Genomic DNA, 20754 nt, shown 5'->3' on the forward strand with positions numbered 1-20754 from the left:
CTCACGAGTGATCAATGAACGAGATCGCTTCGTTTGCCAGTTTTTTATTTCGTTGAGCGCACAGCAGTTCTCGATGTATGCCGTCTGCTTTTTTCTTGTGAATTAGCAGAATTTCACAGCTGGCATCAACGCTTTCGTGTTTACATTGCTGTCGTGATAGTTAGCAACATATTAATAATTTCCAGTCATCCGCCTATGCGCAGTCGCAAACAAGAGACGTTTCGGGTGCAGCGCGAACTAAGCGCGGGCGCGACCTTGACACCCAGGGGAGGAGAAATCATTCCGTCAGAAGAGAAACGACCGCTGGCGTCTAGGATGAAACTTGGCGTGCGGACGTCTATACCAACTTGATCAGTTCACTCTCCTTATTTTCACCTAATCGGTTCGTTGTTGTTCCATCGTGTTTTTGTTTTTACCTGTGAACATTTCTTACGACTTTACAGTAGTTAGTGTTTCTGCTTTCTTATATATTTATTTTTGTTTTCATGTGCTCTTCCTTGCAAACTTCCTAGGCCTCTGGCTTCCAATTTACGCATGCTGCAGACTAAGTCCTATTTGAATCTGGCCCTTTTTCATAGGTCCCTCCAGATGCTTTTATCTCTATTTGCCCTGACTCTGTGGCTGTTAGCAATCTAGCACACATGCTCTGGCGATGCCCCTCGTTACAGGGACCCAATCGTATCACGGAAGAAGAATGGAGCTCTGCCATCCAGAGCACAGCATTTTCACGGCAAACTTGGGCTGCCCAGGGAGCCCACGATGCGGGGGTGGGGCTCGGCTTACCATTCTCCACGTGTGAGCGGTCCGCAGCTCTGCCCTAGAGCAGGGCTTCTCAGGTCCTTGTTAATAAAGTTCTTTGTCTCTCTGTTTCATGTGTTCTTAGTAACCAGTCGCTTCGATAATGCTTCTGTGCTAAGGGCACAACAGTGAAATTAATTGCTAAGGGAGAATAAAAAAAAAACTACGTGCTTTATCGGCCTCGCCGTGCCACTTTTAATGCGTCTGCACTCTAGGATATGCCTGTGATCGTTCGTTCGCCAAGTGCTAGCGCATTGATTGCTTGGGAAGACTCTCCCCTTCCCAAGCATTAGGCGGCCAACAAGACGCTACCTTTCTTGGACCTCGGGCACAAACCCAGAGCGACCTCCTGGCGTTTCATCTTCACCCCCTGCAATTCTTATGCAAGTTGTGAAAATCGGTATCTCAGATAGATATACGTACACTGTAGTATAATAACACAGGAGCACCAGTGTATACGCTTATACGCGTTTGCACGCACACGGCCTAATAGTTGCAATAACAGCGTCGTTGTAAAATGTGTTACACAAATGAAACACAAAATGAGACAAAGAAGCAAAATAGATTTTGTTTCATTTCTGTGTAACTGAGGTAACCTATAGAAAAACCCAACATTTGGCTCAACATAGAATAGAGCAGAGCTTACAAAGCAACTCAAATGTTCAAAAGGTTAACCAGCGTTCGTCAATGTGTTGCAAAGTTGTTATTATGGAAGACATTTATTTATATATTTTAATTTATTGTACCCCCAGGATTTGTACATTCCAGAGGGGAGGGCATATTACCAAGCAAAATTGAAAAACAAGCAGTTTACTCGATAAAAATAGGGAGCATGAAAAATCAATAGATTTATGCGAAAATGCACAGATGGATTAAATGACTAAGAAAAAAAAACATAGAAGTATAAATTCAAGATCTAAAAGTAAAAAGCAAGCCAGAACAGAAGAACAAGTTAAGGAAAAATTTAAGAGAACAATGAAGTTACGTTAAGCACGTTATTAAAAAAAAACTCTTAAAGAGCGATGTAGACGCGATAGCGGTAGCTGCTTCTGGCAGCTGATTCCACTCGGAGATGCTTCGGCGTAAAAATGCATGTAAAAATTGCTTTGAAGAATGAAATTGTGTGTGAATTCTCTAGTGATTTATACTTAAAGCTTCAATTGCGCCTGTAGATATTGCCTGGATGCAAGGAAAGGATCAGTTATACAGATAAAAACGGTTGATTTCTGGAATTTCATTTTGCAAAGTTACCGTTCACTATAACACAGCGGATGGTTTAGAACTACTGCGCACCTTGTCTGTAAGAAACGCCTAAATTAGCATAGCAGCTTTTTCTGCATCTCGCCCATACAGCTAGAACTAGAGCAGAAAACCCATACATTCTTCTATATAGTGTTCACGGCACTCTTCCCGTGCAGTTCTTCACATCGTACACCAAACATTGCTCTTTATTGTAAATTGCACTTCATGAGATAGAGACCATTTGTTTTTAACTTGAATGCCAGAACAGTTTCTCCGAGTTATACTTCTTTCGAATGCTAACTTATGTATTTCATATTCCCCGTGCACGAAATGCGGACGCCCATCAAGAGATCCTACCAGAGGAGTGCAGCAGCGGCCCTTGGGGCGTTTCTGTCGATAAGGAAGGCCGAAGAGCCCGCCTATGGGCGTTTTCGGTGACCACTGGTGTTGGAGACAAGAACCGGAATTAGCACTGCGACTAGTGGACGATGTTCACGCCAGCAGCGATTGCAGCAGCAACCGAAACAGCGGCGGCAAGGCCCAACAAGAAGCGCAAATGAGGCGTGCTGGGCCAGGGGCGGAGCGAGGCCGCAAGTCTTCGCGAGGGGGGACATCTGCGCAGTTCCCAGCCGCACCTCGTGCAGGGGTAATGTTGCGTTAATGTGCAGTCCAACTGCGAGAGCGAGCAGTTTTCTGCTGATGAGAAAAATTGAGGCATAGCGTCCATCTTTATCTTAGCGAGGACTGAGCTGTGCTAGCGATTCCATATTTGTGGCGACGGGCTTGTGGAGTCGCCGTCTGGTTGGTGCACATTACGGGAAAAACGTTCGTGTAATGTCCGACAGCTCGGCTTCGAGGCGGCAGTAGTATCGCTTCTAAAGCGAACATTTTTGAAGTAAGAACATACGGCGATTTCTCGGGCATCCTAAGGTATATAGGCGTGCTTCAATGTTATGCGACAGTCTAAGCTATGTCGCTGCACAGAGAAATTATGCTTCATCTAATGCATCATTCTTGTGTGGTGGTCTTGCGAGCTCAACATCACAAAAATACTTGATATATTTCTCCCGGCTAGGGACTCGTCTTGGGGCTATGCGTGGCAGCACCTGCAGCCAAATCCCGACCACGCCGGCCGCATTTCGATGGGGGCGAAATGCGAAAACACCCGTGTACTTGGATTTAGGTGCACGTTAAAGAATCCCAGGTGGTCAAAATTTCCGGGGACCTCCAACACGGCGTGCCTCATAATCAGAAAGTGGTTTTGGCAGGTAAATCCCTATATAATTTCCTTTCTTTCTCGAGTGGCCGCTTTTCACCGGCTAACAAATTTTAAACGTTATCGTTCAGCGCAGGACGCGCCTGCTTGTATTGGATGTTTCTGGAATGTTATCGATGGTAACACCCGTTGTCTGTTGTCACCCAAGCTTGCGTAATGTGATTGAATGCACTACAATAAAGGTGCAATACTTTCTGGAAGACACGGGGGTACCAGCGATTACTCTGGAACCTTCGATGACTCATGTACAAAAGCCAACGCGCTTCACCTGCAGATCAGATATCGATGTTCGCCGACTCTGCTCGCCGCTATCGTTGCATTTTGAGTGTACTTTGCTTTTGTGGGCCCAGGTTCTCCCAATGAGAAGGTAACGTACTCACAGTTTTGCTGCTGTTTCTTTAACTTTCACTACTACGTGACATCTTGCTTTTGTCGGCACAGGTTCGTCCAATAACGAGTTAACGTTTCAACTTCGTTTCATTTAATTTTTGTATTAAGCTGGTGATTGTTCGCGCTTCTTATAGTGATTGTACCGGTTGTTTTTTCCAGTTTTCGTCTCTAATATGCCCCTCCCCTCTGTAATGTGCAAACCCGGAGGGTAAAATAAATAAATAAATAAATAAATAAATAAATAAATAAATAAATAAATAAATAAATAAATAAATAAAAAAATAACCTACTCAGTTTGCTGCTGTGCTTTATTTTACCTTCAGCTTTACCTTCAGTACTACGTGACATTTTGCTTTTGTGGGCCCAGCTTCGCCCAATAACAAGTTAATGCACTCACTATATTGCTGCTGTTTTTTTCACCTTCTCTACTACGTCACATCTTGCTATTGTGGGCATAGGTTCGCCCACTAATAAGTAAATGTAGTCAAGGATTTGTCGGTGTGATTATTCCACTTTCACTACTACACGATATTTATTTTATTTCTTTAATTATTGCGTGCTGCCAGTCTGGATGTCAGGTTTTAGGCAGGAGGGGGGTACATAGCAATAAAATATATAAGAATACGATGTAGATTTGGTCGACCAAATGCGGCGTTAGAAAAACCTATGTAGGACGTACAACGTGAAGTACAAACACAATGCCACAACAATCTGAAGCATCGTTAGCTATTGCGGAATGCGCTCAAGAAAGAAGACACCGTCGAACACTCAACCACATAGGCAGGTAGGTCATTCCATGTGTGAATTGTGCTCGGGAAAATAAGGCTTTGAACACATTTGTTCTGCACAAGAACTCGCACACCTTCTTTGAATGGAATGAACGCGTTTGGCAGCGGAGGCGTAGAGAGGCAGCGGTGGCGTAGAGGTAGAACACCCGCCTCGCGTGCAAGAGGTCCGTGGTTCGAATTCCGGTGCCGGCGATTTTCCACCGGATTAAAAAAAATCCGCGTGTTGATAAAATTGCAAAAACAGGCCTGGAGTGTGGCCTGATCCCGGTGACCATAACCGGTAATGCACTCCCTCTCCAGAGCAGGATTGGCCACCCTAGTGCAGTACTTGGCCACAACCTTGTATATGAACACAACAATCAAACCCCGGCTCTCAGTCCCCAGCAGCTGCGAAGAAACTGACCACGGCGGTGGTAAGACCTCCGACGCAGCAGAGGGTGCTAAGAATCACTGGCTCCGGACAGGCCGCCATTGGAATATGAACCTGGCAACGTTTAACGCTAGAACTTAACCTAGTGAGGCGAGTCTAGCAGTGCTATTGGAGCAATTAGAGGGCAGTAAATGGGATATAGTAGGGCTCAGGGAAGTTAGGCGGCCAAAAGAAGCATATACAGTGCTAAAAAGCGGGCACGTCCTGTGCTACCGGGGCTTAGCGGAGAAACGAGAACTAGGAGTCCGATTCCTGATTAATAAGAATGAAGCTGGTAACATACAGGAACTCTATAGCATTAACGAGAGGGTGGCAGGTCTTGTGAAACTTAATAAGAGGTACAAAATGAAGGTTGCACAGGTCTACGCCCCTACATCAAGTCATGATGACCAGGAAGTCGAAAGCTTCTATGAAGACGTGGAATCGGCGATGGGTATAGTGAAAACAAAATACACTATACTAATGGGCGACTTTAATGCCAAGGTAGGCAAGAAACATGCTGGAGGCAAGGCAGGGGGGCAATATGGCACAGGCACTAGGAATAGCAGGGGAGAGTTATTAGTAGAATTTGCGCAACAGAATAATATACGGATAATGAATACCTTCTTCCGCAAGCGGGATAGCCGAAAGTGGACGTGGAGGACGTGGACCCCCTGCTACGCTTCCCTTCCCTTCGGATCCAGTCCGTAACCCTTAATGACCATCGGTTATCTGGAAGTCTGGTAAGTCTGGAGTATGTGTCTGGAAATAATTTTTGTGTCATCAAAGAAAGGTTTACAACCACAATTGAAACAATGTGACGCTAAATGTGATGCATTAGGGTTGTTTAGTGAATGTTTGTGTTCTTTTAGTCTAATATAGATGCACCTGCCGCTTTGTCCAATGTATGTTTCCCCGCACTTGAATGGAATCTGATAAACTATACCTGTGTTACAAGGCACTAAAGGGGACATGTGTAACGCCGCAATCATCTTTTTTTTTTTTGCCGCCCTGTGCAAGTTTCCTATTTATCATAGGGCGCATGTTAGACAACTTGCGGGGGGCCGAGAAAACTGTATTGGCGTCATACCTATTGGCCACGTTACGTAAACCATGGGATAATCTATGTACATAGGGTACCACAGCAAATTTTTTTTTCTTTTTTCTGTTATTCTTCTCTTTTACCGGGGCTTTTTACCCATTTTAAAAGTTTTTCGTAGGTCAGAGATAATAAATACACGGGATAACTAGCCTTTCCAAGCCTTTCTATCTGTTGTGAAAAGCTTTGTTGCATATTATGCGGACATCATTTAGTAATGGCAGACCTAAGGGTTGAATGGGCTATCCCCTCTTTAACAAGTTTAGAATGACAGGAAGAAAATTCAGGCAGTGGCTTCCTAGCCTTAGACGAATAGTGCCAACAGACATGCTCATCCAGGAACGTTAAGCGCAGATCTAAAAACTGTAATTTGTTGCTCTGGATAAGCTCAAGCGTGAAACCTGGACCCCCACCACATTCCCTAAAAACGTTTAAAACATCCGTAGCTTTCTTGGGGTAGTTATCGCGAGAACAAAGCACCACGTAGTCATCTACGTATCTAAACGCATGCACCGCCAATTCCTTAAGATTGTCTTGTAGTTTTCTATTGACGCGACTTAGATAAGTATAACTCAAAAATGGCGCAACTTTTGAACCAATGCAAACTCCCGATTTCTGTACACACATAGAACTACCCGATTTTACAACGGTATTCTCTATGTAAAACAACAAAAGTTCTAAAAAGGATTCCACGGGCATGCCACAGTCCTGCGTAAACCAGAACTTACCATTGTTGAGCGTCACTGCTTCTTTAACACTACACATTAGTTCCGTTTGCGGAAGCGAATAAAAAAGACCTTTTACATCAACACTGATCGCCGAGCATTTACCTGGATTATTTTCTGTTAGGAAGGCTACAATCTCTTCGGAATGTCTTATCAGGAAGGGGTCATTAAGACGAACTCAAGACAGCACATTATGCAAAAATGTTGGTACAGTGTACTGCCACGTTCCTTTTTCAGAAATAATGGCTCGGAAAGGAACTTCCGGTTTATGTGTCTTAGCACTAAAAAATATGTCGAAGTGCAGACCGTTGGAATATTTACCTCCCGACGCGAGGCGATCCAGACCTAATCCAGACCAAAACATAGACAAAGATGCATGGCTAACACCATGCATCTTTGTCTCTGTTAGAGTGCGAATTTCAGTACCTTCACAATACGTGTACTAATCTGAAGTAATCTTTTTTTCTGTTTCCTTCTTTGACTTCCACACCTCCTGATATGTTTAACTGATGTTTTTTACCTTGTCACGTTCTTATGCTGTGGCTTTTGCAATCACCCATATATATATATATATATATATATATATATATATATATATATATATGTATATGTTCTTCGTTCTAATAAAAATTTAGTTGAGAGTTAGCGCTCGTCCTGTCTGCTCCTTTCTGTGTCCGAGTTCACTTCGCGCTACAATCCAAGATCACGTTGAGCGGTGGCCCACTGACATGCCCGTTGGCATGCCCACTGAAGTGATCAGCGTACGACGAGCTTCTTTATAGGTTGTGGCCGTGGAAATTGAGGGCGGTGCCGTCCAAGCGTCGACGCAATGCGGCAGTCTTGGCATGCAGACTCCGTAAAGTCTGGTAGTGTTGACACGTGTTGTTCCATCGGGTAGTTGCGTGCCGGTCCAGTCAAGCTGAGTAGGATCTACGCTAAAAGCAGGAACTGGTTTGTCATGGTGTCGACTCGTGGCCGACTGACATGTCCACTGCTTTTGTGGGCACAGGTTCATCTTGCATCTTGTACATCTTGCTTTTGTGAGCACAGGTTCGCCCATAACAAGTTAACGTACTCACAGTTCTGCTGCTGTTTTCTTCCCCTTCATTGCTACGGGACATGTTGCTTTGTGAGCACAGGTTCGCCCAGTAGCAAGTTAACGTACTGACAGCCTTGCTGCTGTTCTTTTCACCTTCACTGGTAATTGACATGTTACTTTTGTCAGCACAGGTTCGCCCAAAAACAAGTTAACATGCTCACAGTTTCGTTCCCGATTTTTTCGCCTCCACTGCTACGTTACATGTTGCTTTTGTGAGCAGAGGTACTCCCAATAATAAGTTGACGTACTCAGAGTTTGCTGCTGTCCGTTTCACCTTCGCTGCTATGTGACACGTTGCTGTCGTGGGCACAGGTTCTTCCGATAACAAGTTAACGTACTCACAGTCTTGCTGCTGTTTTTTTTTCACATTCACTAGTACATGACATCTAGCTTTTGTGCGCACTGGTTCGCTCAGTTACAAGCTAACGTTAACAAATTTTTGCTGCTGTTTTTTCCCGTTCACTGCTACGTGACATGTTGCTTTTGTGAGCGCAGGTTCGCTGAATACCTAGTTAATGTACTCAGAATTATGCGGCTGTTTTTTTCAGCCTCAATTTTAACTGACATGTTCCTTTTGTGGGCACAGGTTCGCCCGATAACAAGTTAACATACTCACAGTTTTGTTGCTGTTTTTTTTCACCTTCGCTGCTACGTGACATGAGGCTTTTGTGAACACAGGTTCGCCCAGCAACGAGTTAATGTACTGACAGTTTTGCTGCTGTTCTTTTCACCTTTGCTGCTAAGTGACATGTTGCTTTTGTGAGTACAGGTTCACCCAATAAAATAGTTACATACTCACAGTCTTGCTGCTGTTTTTTCACCTTGAATGCGACGTGGCATTTTTGAGCACAGGTTCGCCAATAACAAGTTAACGCACTCACAGTTTTGCTGCTGTTTTTTTCGCCTTCTCTGCTACATTAGATGTTGCTTTTGTGCGCACAGGTTCACCCAATAACAAGTTAGCGTACTCACAGTTTTGCTGCTGTTTTTTTTTTCACCTTCATTACTACGTGACATCTTGCTTTTCTGGGCAGAGGTTCGCCCAATAATAAGTTAAGTTAGTCACAGTTTGGCTACTGTGTCTGCAAATGCCACGTAGTAGTTACGGTGAAAAAAACACAGCAGCAAGGCTGTGATTAACTTACCTTTTTATTGGACGAACCTGTGCCCATAAAAAGGTTACACTCATTGCACGAAGACAGCAGCGAACACAGTCGGCGATCGCCGAAATCTGACCTGCGGGTGAAGCGCGTTGGCTTTTATACATGAGTCCTCGAAGGTTCTACAGTAATTCATGGTGCCCTCATGTCTCCCAGAAAGTACTACACAATTGTCGCGCATACAATCTGATTACACAAGCTTTGGTGAGAACGGACAACGGATAGAAACAGTGATAACATTCGAGATACTTCCGATACCTGCGATGAGCGATAAGAATTAACGTTTGTTAACCGGTGAAAAGCGTTCTCCAGAGAAACGTAAACAAGTACACGTGTCACTAGGCACTTAACTTGAGTTTTGATGTAAACACAGATGCAAGTGCGTGGATTTATTCAATACAGCTTCAAACACGAAGTTAGTTTCTGCACGTACTTCTACAAGTCTCATGAATAGAGGTAGCCTTTGAGGAAGCCAGGACACGAGTCGGGTGCTGAAGCTTTTTATGATCGAGTCGGGTGCTGAAGCTTAATTCTCGCTTTTAAAATTGGTTTCTCCATGTGTGGCCTGCATTTTCTACTTCGAGGTTGTGCTACGTGAAGCTAAATGAGGCATGTATTCGAGACAATTTATTACGCATTGTTTTGGGCAAGAAATTAATCGAACGAAAGCGCTCTACTGTAGTAATCTTCCGTGAGCGCTGTTTGAACTGGGGACTGGACTGTTTTTGAACCAAGACATATTTCACCACGCCCTTCAGTTACGTACACCACGTGCGCTAGCGGTAGAACCGTGCCTCAAACAATTGCGAAAAGAATGGAAACCGGCCATAAAACCGCGAAGAGCGCTTGTTTCTCCCTAACAGCGTCTTGGGCGTCGTGGCAATGGACCAATGGAAGGCTTTGCTTTTCTCCACTTTTTATTGCTCAGTAGTCGCAGCTGCATATGAGAAGCTTGTCTTTATCAGGAGTCAGGAGCGCTGTTGAAATGCATGGCTAATTGTTGACCATGCTCGTATAAGCATTCAGAGTGGAGGAGGAAGAAAACCGGCTGGGAATTCGCAACGTTCCTTGTGTTGCTACCCTTGGTACGGGTATCCGGTTCACTCCAAGTAGCTGACGTTCCCGTGGCGACAAAGAGAGGTGTGGCCACAGTTTGCCGCTCAGAAGAACCACTTTGTGATTTATGCTCGCCCTCTCCATTTCCTGCGGTGTATGCATGTTCAATACGCTGAACTCATGAAAGGGATAGCGCACCAGTGCCGTGCCTCCGATAAAGAACTGTGCAGCGGAAATGGTGGCCATGCAATTTTAAGATTTACTTGAAAGCAGTACAATGTGTGATATGCGAGAGGTGCCGTGTTGTCTGCACCCCATCAGAAGAACCACAAGGCTGTCACATCACACTGTGATGTCATTAATAATCATCACAATGTTTCTCTTGTTATTTTACAGCTCAGTTACTTTTCAGTTACCGCGAATTAACAGTTCTGAAGTTTCACCGAAAGAAAGTTCTCTGCGTTACGTGGTCGCTATAGATATCTATACGGTGCATTGTAGGGGCCTCCATCATCAAAGTGACGTGCAGTTTACTAGCAGAAACACATATCTGTTGCTCTGTTTGCCATTTGACCTTGATGCAGTTACTGGCGAAAGTGACTGGGTATCGTTTTCAAGCGAAGCATTCTTCTACAGAACCTCCCCTTAGCGGGCACGGTATCTCGCCGTCTTCTTGGGCGGATTCTGGTGGTAGTGCAGTATGGGCCGCAAGGCCGACTGGGTATGCATCGCCGGGGCTACTGAGTACCGGACACTGGGGCAGCTGGTTAGGGGCCACCGGGTGTTTACTTTCAATCTATTATCTTAGCATTAGCAACATTTAGCCTTATTATAAGCACTACAGCATATATCTACGTACACTTTCGCTTCCCAAGAGCTACATTATGCTTACCAGCATTCTCTACAAACCGCGAATACTTCGCATTGCGGAGACGTCAACTACTATTGAGTGTGCCAATTTGTTTTTGTTTTAACATTGGTCATGAAGAAAAATGACAAGAACTGAGATGCTCGCTTTCAGATTCCAAATCACAAAGGGTCAGTCAAGAGCGCAGTTAAGGGAACAAAGAAATAATCTTATTTGGCAACACCTGTTATACGGGCTTGCGAATTCACATTTTCGAGAAAATAAATTAAGGACGTCCAAGAAAAAGCAGTGGCTCGAATGCTGGAAACTAACCTATCGTTCGTTCCGTCGCGGTCATTTACGGTACGCCAATTTCTTCAAATATATTGACACTGAGCCGTCATTGGCTTTTAATTTAATAAGCAACTCGACTAGTTCCTTCGTTCTCCATATAAAAATGTCCTGTCCGACAGCACCTATAAGTGGGGTGGCCATACATTTATAAGTGCAAAAATTACAGGGTCTCTTAATATCTCTCCTAACAGGTGACCGGCGAACGCCTACTCTTCCTACTTTTATCATTCGCCTCCTTTTCTTTGCCTCTTCTCTTTCTCTTCTTTCTGTTAGTCATTACTGCTCACTACTAAACATTTTTAGTCATTTGTAATCAATTGCGGGCATTACAAGCCATCGTTAGACATGTTGGTCGGATTGAAGTCATTAGTAGTCATTACAAGTCATTTAAGTCATTATTAGTCATTACTTGTAATTAGTAAGCATTTTAGTCATTTCTAATGATGGCCGTCATTACAAGTTATCGTTAGACATATTGGCCATTTCGTAGTCCTTACTAGTCATAACAACTCATTTCAGTTATTATTACTCATTACTGCTCATTACTAAGCATATTTAGTCATCTGTAATGAATTGTGGTCATTACAAGCCGTCGTTACACATGTTAGTCATATCCTAGTCATCCGTAGTCAGTACAAGTCATTTCAGTCATTAGTCACTATTGGTCATTACTAAGCATGTTCAGTCATTTGTAATCATTTCTGGTCATTACAAGTCGTCGTTACACATGTTGGTCATATCCTAGTCATCAGTAGTCAGTACAAGTAATTTAAGTCATTGATCATTACTGGTCATTACTAAGCATTTTTAGTCATACGTAATCAATTGTGGTCATTAAAAGCCGTCGTTAGACGTATTGGTCATTTCGGAGCCATTAGTAGTCAATACAAGTCATTTCAGTCATTATTAGTCGTTACTGCTCACTGATGAACATTTTTAGCCATTTGTAATCAATTGTGGTCATTACAAGCCGTCGCTAGATATGCACCGGCCAATGAGTATCATAGTAATTGCTAGTCATTACAACTCATTTCGGTCATTATTCAGTACTGCTCACTAGTAAGCATTTTTATTCATTTGTAATCAATTGTGGTCATGACAAGCCGTCGTTTGACATATTGGTAATTTCGTAGCCATTAGTAGTCATTACAAGTCATTTGAAGTCAGTTTAGTCATTACTACTCATTACCAGACATTTCTAGTTATATCCAATCAATGGTGGTCAATACAAGCCATCGTTAGACATATTGGTCATTTTGGAGTCATTAGTTGTCCTTACAAGTCATTAGTAGTCATTATTAGTTATTACTAATCGCTATAAAACTGTACCAATCGCTATTATAACGTTATCATTCACTAAATGTCACTGTCGAACATTTTTCATTCTTTAATTGTCTTTACTCTGTCTTCATATGGGGTGATGGCGCTTCGGCGGACACTCCGGCGGTCAGGTCTGCTGACACAAATATCACCATGAGCCTAGAAGGCTTTCGCCTTAAAACGGCCCTCAGCGGCGTGAGATAGGGCCCCAAATTTTAGTCTCCCAAAGGAAAGCGGTGCCCGCAGGCAGCAGGTTGCTTTTTATTTTTTACGAAAGTGTAACCTTAGCGAGTTTGGTCTACTTCATTCTTTTTGTCTCCGTGTGAATTAGGAAATGTGAAGAGGTTGCGATCCTCGAGGACGAATATACTTCTGAAAACGTGCTAGGAGTGTCTTGCGCAAAAAAGTGCATGAGAGCTTTGCAGCAGCAGCTGCACGCGTATGCCGCCGATTGTGTTGCGGTACTGTTTTAAAAGTATCGCCTCACTGTAAGAGCTCTTTAAAGCAAAATAAATCGAGAGTGGCGAGGACTAAATACAGTACATTCTTGTCAAGGTCGAGAAAATGATTCCTGACAACGGCAGTTCAGGGTTACAGCAAAATACAATTTGCCAGTGAATAAGCTATGCAAACGCCATCGGAATTCAAGTAAGCGATCACTTGTGCCATTGTTGCGTATTCCAGAGGCAAATAGAGACAGTTCATTCGTAATCAGAGCTACGTTGATTTTCTTGGAGCAACTTATGGTGTCCAAGGTGCCGGCATTGAACGTGCATCCCCATTAGAGACACGGCAGCTCACCGTTTGCAGTTCGCAGAGTACTGTCCGACGGCGGTCTTGCTGGCAAACGGTGAGATCTCCCTGCCACAGAGAGGATCACCCTGCTAGATCTCCCTGCGACGTGGCGCTTTAGTGGCATAGCAGTGATCGTGGCTACGCCCTGGCGTCCGCGAGCATCTACGATGCTAGCGCGCCCAAGCGGGTTCGCTGGGCATCATCAGTAGCCATGCACTGCAGCCTGAACATGTATCCGAACTCTCGTTGATGCTAACCGTTTTACCATGTACATGACTTGTAATAATATTGTTACGAAGAGTTCCGAAGAAATGGTTTCATATACAGGCGATGGATGATGATCGTAGCGTGATCGTAGCGCAGCACGGCCTCTCGAACTCTTCGTTCTCTTCGTCTTCTCTTCTCTCCTCTTGTCCGCGCCTTTCGTATCCGTTACATTTCCCCGATAGCAGACGAAGCCCGTGGGGCGAGTCAGGATGGACAAGCAGGGTAGAAAAGCTTCAGGCGAGCAATATGCGTCAGCTGAGTTCTGCATGATCGCCGACCATTGCACAGGAGGCGAGCTATGACGTAAGTGAGCTCGCTCAGGCGGTCCACGACTACAAATGGGCCTGAATATTGTGACAAGAACTTTTGGCACAATCCACGCTTGCGTTGCGGTGTCGAAAGAAGGACCAAGTCACCTTTTTCCAACGATACTTGTACGCGACGGTCGTCGTATCGCTCTTTCGAACGACTTTGCGAGGCCAGAGTACGAAGACGAGCTATTCGATGGGCTTCTTCGGCGAGACACAAAGTCTTCGATACAGAATCTTCACTGTGCAGTACGAAGGGTAAGAAAGTGTCCAGAGGGCTTCGCGGTAACCTTGCATACAGGAGATGATATGGGCTATAGTTCCTGGTTTCGTGTTTCGCCGTGTTGTATGCGTAAGTGATGAATGGAAGCACGTTGTCCCAGTTCTTATGATTGGAGGAGACGTACATGGCAAACATGTTAGTCAGCGTTCTGTTCGTCCTTTCAACGAGGCCACTGGTCTGTGGATGATACGGCGTGGAATGACGGAACTGTGAAGTGCACAAACGAAGTAACTCTTCAATGACATCAGCAGTGCATTGGCGACCACGGTCGCTGATGATGACACGTGGTGGGCCATGACGAAGGACCACGGAACGCAGCAGGAAGACCGCCACGCAAGCAACGGTAGAAGACGGTACGGCTGCAGTTTCTGCATACCGTGTAAGATGGTCTACGCAGACAATTATTTAATGGTTCTTGTTGTTAGATAACGGGAATGGACCAAAAAGGTCAATGCCTACTTGCTCGAACGGCGTCTTGGGCGGTGTCAATGGCCGAAGGGGACCCGGGGCGGCTGTGGTCGGTCGCTTGTGACGCTGGCACGTTTCGCAACTAGCGACATAACGCTTTGTTGATTCGTACATCTTGGGCCAGTAAAAGCGCTCCTGGGTGCGGTGTAGCGTTCGTACGACGCCGAAATGGCCGGATGTCACATCGTCATGCATGGCGCGTAGAACGGTGGAGCGGAGACTCTCGGGGACAACAAGCAGAAAACGCGCTCCCTGCTCGGAGTAATTAGTTTCGTAGATCAATTTATCTCGGACAGTAAAGCGACCGCTGCCTTTAGAAGTACGGGCGGCGACAAAAAGCAGATCGAGGGTAACATCATTCCGTTGTTCTCGCTGAAAGTCTGCCGCGTCAGGGAACGTAGAAGTAACAGCAACGAGACAGTCGTCGAAATTCTCAGCATCGCAGTCGGTAGTCGCAAGAGGAATCCGAGAGATGCAGTCTGCGTCAGCGTGACGACGGCCACTCTTGTACGATACCACAAAGTCGTATTCCTGGAGGCGCAGCGCCCAACGTGCCAGGCGAAGAGAGGGATCACGCAAACCAACCAGCCAGCATAAAGATTGGCGGTCGGTGATAATCTTGAATGGTCTACCGTAAAGATAACACCGAAACTTTTGTATGGCGAAAACGGCTGCCAGGCATTCCTGTTCCGTAACCGTATAGTTGTGTTCAGATTTGCTCAGGCAACGGCTGGCATATGCGACATGTTCTGCGCCACTGTGACGTTGTACAAGCACGATTCCACTAGCATCAGTGTGAACTTCAGTCGGGCAAGATGGATCGAAGTGACGCAAGAGGGGTGCTGACGTTAGTATAAACTTCAGTTGAGAGAATGATGCGTCACACTCTGGTGTCCAATTGAAGGATGCATTTTGTCGCAAAATCCTTGTCAACGGGTAAACCATGTCGGCAAACCGGGGAACAAAACGACGAAAATACGAACATAGGCCAATGAATGAGCGGAGTTCTCGTGCTGGCTGCGGCGGCTTGAAGGAGCTCACCGCTTTATCTTACGAGGATTGGGTCTGACGCCGTCCTTGTCGACTGAGTGTCCCAGGACCAGTGTTTGACGTTCGCCGAACCGACACTTTTGTGAGTTTAGAACCAGTCCAGCTTTCTCAATGCAGTCGAGAACGAGGCTGAGGCGTTTGTTATGTTCTTCAAACGTGCGGCCAAAGATTACAACATCATGGAGGTAACACATTCATTTCTCCCACTTTAGGCCACGTAGTACTGTGTCCATGAATCTTTCAAAGGTGGGAGGAGCATTGCAAAGGCCATAAGGCATAACATTAAATTTGAGTAGGCCATCTGGAGTCACGAAAGCGGTCTTTTCCTTGTCGGCAGGGTCCATGGGTATTTGCCAATACCCCGATCGCAAATCAAGTGTTGAGAAGTAAGAAGGAGCGCGTAAGCAATCAATGACGTCATCGATTCGCGGTAGTGGATATACATCCTTCTTTGTCGCTGCGTTTAGATGTCTGTAGTCCACGCAGAATCTCCAGGAGCCACCTTTTTTTCGCACCAGGATTACTGGGGCTGCCCATGGACTACACGACTCTTGAACGACACCTTTGTTCATCATTTCCTTGACTTGCTCTGCAATAACATTGCGCTCGGAGGAGGACACTCGGTAGGGCTTCCCGCGGATGGGGTGTGCTGAGCCGGTATCTATTCTTTGACGAGCGCGGGACGACGGTAAGTGAAGGGGTGCATCTCCATGCGTGAAGTCCAATGCAGCCCCATGTCTCGCAAGGACCTGTACTAGTGCTTGCCGATCCGATATGCCGAGAGCCTTGCTGATCATGCCGAGCATTAGCTCTTCAGAATGGCGATTATCGCAAGGAGGGCAAGCTGTAGGAGCGTCCGTAATTAGTGCCGCTATTGAGCTACATGCGGCTTTATCGAAGAGAGCGATTTTCATACCGCGAGGAAGGACAACCGGCATGGCGGAACAGTTCAGCGGCCACAATGTGGCGACTCCTTCGTCATGCACACGACAGAGCAGGGCACAAGTATATCTTTTTTAGCACAGTTTATGCAGAGAGGCCTAACTACAAGGTCAACACAATCAGCATCAACAGTAGTTGCAGAGACACGAACGGGCGTCAGGCACCACGATGGTGCAATCACTTCATCAAGAACACTGAGAGTGTCTGTGTCCCTGTCTTCACAACCCGAGCTTTGTTCGGACTGTGCTGATATAAATAACTTGTTCAATGATATTTCGCCACAACCACAGCCCACGGAAGCTCCGCACTGTTCAAGAAAATCTATACCAAGAATAACATCGTGCGAACAACGAGAAAGAACAAGGAATTCCGACACAAACACTTTCCCAGCCAACAAAACACTCACAGCACAAACACAAAGGGGTTGAAGCCACTCGCCGCCTACTCCACGAAAGGTAATACCGTCGTTCCAAGAAAAGATAACTTTGTGGCCTAGACGGTTTTTGAAAGCGAGGCTCATCACAGACACAGTCGCCCCAGTTTCAACTAACGCCATGGTCAGTATTCCGTCAATCGAGACATTCACTTTGTTTATGAACATCACAACAGGCAGAGGTATTTCTTGCAAAGACCATCCGGCGACCACACCTTCATTGGCCGCGGATGCTAGTTTCCCGGCGGCGGTGACGAAGAACGGCGCCGAGGGGACGGAGAGCGACGGGGACGGTTATTTGGTGGCGTCAAACTCCGCTCAGATGCTGGCGAATCGCTGCGTCTGGTCGCGTGTGAGAAGTGGTCCATTGGAAGCAAATCGGCCGTCCGCAAGTCATATGAAGTACGGGTTCTGGGTGGCGAGAACATCGGTGGTGTCCTTCGTGATTGACGGCCTTGGCGACAATACCGAGCTATATGGCCGGTGGAACCGCAGTTTTAGCACATGGGAGGGTCGCGGTTCACAGCATCTTCCTCGAAACGAATGCTAGGCTGCTGCGGGTGGCGAGAAAGTTCGTTGTCATGTGGATAACGTGTCTCTGCTGCTCGCTGAAATCCGTTATGGCTCACACGCCTTGCCTGTGCCGAAACGCTCCCGCGAATGTTGGAACACCAGCGTTTGACACGCGAAAAATACACCTCGCCGACAATTCCTTAAGCGCGGAAGAGGCCACAAGCCTCAGAAAAATCCCAACCGATGATTAACCGCACCTCCTAAAACTGTACGCACTCTACCTTCGACAATATGGGCACGGCGGACCCGGCACTGCAACGATGCTGACCAGGTACCTGCTCTTCGTTGTGCAGGTTTTGCTGGGAACCGCCGCCGTATCAACGACTAGCCACGCGCACTACGTGGATCACCGTATCAGCATCGATAGGAGCGAGTACGTGCAAACCAACGAACATTTCGCACCGTCAACTTCTGATGGTCCTGAGCTTCTAGCGACACCTTTTGGTCAGCGCAGCGTGACGTCATCGACAGCCGCCTGTATAAAAGAACCGCTCTGCTGCTTGAACTTCAGTGGGCACGGCGGACCCGGCACTGCAACGATGCTGACCAGGCACCTGCTCTTCGTTGTGCAGGTTTTGCTGGGAACCACCGCCGTATCAACGACTAGCCACGCGTACTACGTGGATCACCCTATCAGCATCGATAGGAGCGAGTACGTGCAAACCAACGAACATTTCGCACCGTCAACTTCTGATGGTCCTGAGCTTCTAGCGACACCTTTTGGTCAGCGCAGCGTGACGTCATCGACAGCCGCCTGTATAAAAGAACCGCTCTGCTGCTTGAACTTCAGTGGGCACGGCGGACCCGGCACTGCAACGATGCTGACCAGGCACCTGCTCTTCGTTGTGCAGGTTTTGCTGGGAACCACCGCCGTATCAACGACTAGCCACGCGCACTACGTGGATCACCGTATCAGCATCGATAGGAGCGAGTACGTGCAAAGCAATGAACATTTCGCACCGTCAACTTCTGATGGTCCTGAGCTTCTAGCGACACCTTTTGGTCAGCGCAGCGTAACGTCATCGACAGCCGCCTGTATAAAAGAACCGCTCTGCTGCTTGAACTTCAGTGGGCACGGCGGACCCGGCACTGCAACGATGCTGACCAGGCACCTGCTCTTCGTTGTGCAGGTTTTGCTGGGAAACACCGCCGTATCAACGACTAGCCACGCGCACTACGTGGATCACCGTATCAGCATCGATAGGAGCGAGTACGTGCAAACCAACGAACATTTCGCACCGTCAACTTCTGATGGTCCTGAGCTTCTAGCGACACCTTTTGGTCAGCGCAGCGTGACGTCATCGACAGCCGCCTGTATAAAAGAACCGCTCTGGTGCTTGAACTTCAGTGGGCACGGCGGACCCGGCACTGCACCGATGCTGACCAGGCACCTGCTCTTCGTTGTGCAGGTTGGTCCCTCTGTGACATTTAGCAGAATTAGCAGTGACCATCGTTGCATTGTGGTCCTACCGTGCCCCAAACAGTGTATTAGCTTTGCTTACGAGTGTTTACAGGTGTGCAAGTTACTTCTTTGTGGCGATATAGAAACAAATCCTGGACCGACACAAAAGGAACTGTATGACCAACTGCTTGAAGGCCAAAAAGCTATCCTCACAGATGTAACTGAAATGAAAGTGCAGTTATGCAACATAAATAGTGTACTTGCCAGCTTACAACGTACTCTGGAGGACGTGCGAACTAAACTCCCTGACTCTTCTGCAACCCTAGTTCAGACCGGTCAGGTAGAAACCACGCTGAAATCCTTAGAGAAAGTGATGACTTTTCAGACAAAAAAATTGACTAGTTTGGAGGACCACAGCAGGCGTTCCAATGTGATTATTTACGGGATAAAGGAGTTAGCCGACGAAACCGAATCTATGATGAAGGAAAAGATCGTCAAGGAAGTATTCCAAGACAAGCTGGGTGTGAAATGTGAGTCGATTGGTCGAATACATAGGCTAGGAAAAAACAAAGGAAACCGACCGGTAATAATTTACCTTCAGGATTACAGTGAAAAGAAAGCAATTTTTGCAAACTGCAAGAAACTTAAAGGGTCTGACATCTACATACAGAACGATTATTCCCCTTCCACACTGAAAAAAAGAAAACTCCTCTGGGACAGTTGTAAAGAAGACCGGCTGCTTAAAAATGTTTCATTGATCCATGATAAGCTTAAGATTGGCAGGGATACTTTTTATTGGGATGAATGCCTAAACAGACGCGTACAAATTCCTCAAAGCTCCCTTCGGACTCCCACAGCAAACGAGCCAAACCATTCCACAATCTCGCAGGATTGACGCGCTCCCCAAGGACCACATAAGCAGCTCAGATTGATTAATGTCAATGTCCGCAGTAATAAAAATAAAGCTGATGCATTGGAAATTTTATTACTGAAACATGATCCTCATATTACTGTCTTAACTGAGACTTGGCTACATGATGAAATAAGTGACGATATATTTCCTCCTTCCTATACAGTGTACCGAAAAGACAGGCGCACCAGGGGTGGTGGTGTTGCCGTCCTGATCAAAAATGGCATTTCTGCCCATCTCTTGGAAGATCTCTCTGAGATTGAATGTTTGCGCGTCAAGATAAGTTCTTGGGGTCACAGCTTTATCGTTTACGCCATATACAGACCACCGGATACTACTCCCGAATACTTACAAAATTAGATGATGAAATGAACAGGCACAGAAAGAATAAGATTATATTGGCAGGTGACTTTAATTTACCGAACATCGACTGGGAGCGCCTTAATACTGGAAACGCGTTCAGCAAGCACGCCAACATTATCTTCAATATTATGCTGCGTTATAACTTGAAACAGGTGGTTCGCGAGCCGACACGCATACAGGGCATTTGTAGTTCCATTCTCGATTTGGTAGTTCTTAGCCAGGATTTTGTGGAATATTTTGTTTGTATTGAAGAAGGACTTTCCGATCACCGGCTAGTGAGCATTGCCTTACCAGTTCTACAGATGACGCAAAACTATTCCTCAGTGCTTAGCTACAAAGATTATTCTCATGCCGATGATGTGTCCATCATTGAGCACATGGAAAACTGTCTTGTTGA

The 20754-nt window shown here is 46.0% G+C and overlaps 1 long non-coding RNA gene across 1 annotated transcript in view; it reads left to right on the forward strand.

Annotated features, from left to right (window-relative positions):
• Positions 1-1120, forward strand: part of LOC129384516 (uncharacterized) — a 48105-nt gene extending 46985 nt beyond the window's left edge. The window contains exon 3 of the long non-coding RNA XR_008612230.1: positions 669-1120. This is a non-coding gene — a long non-coding RNA (uncharacterized lncRNA). The remainder of the gene's footprint in view (positions 1-668) is intronic.
• Positions 1121-20754: the final 19634 nt, after the last annotated feature.

This window comes from Dermacentor andersoni, chromosome 5 (assembly GCF_023375885.2).
Source record: "Dermacentor andersoni chromosome 5, qqDerAnde1_hic_scaffold, whole genome shotgun sequence".
Lineage (NCBI taxonomy): Eukaryota > Metazoa > Arthropoda > Arachnida > Ixodida > Ixodidae > Dermacentor > Dermacentor andersoni.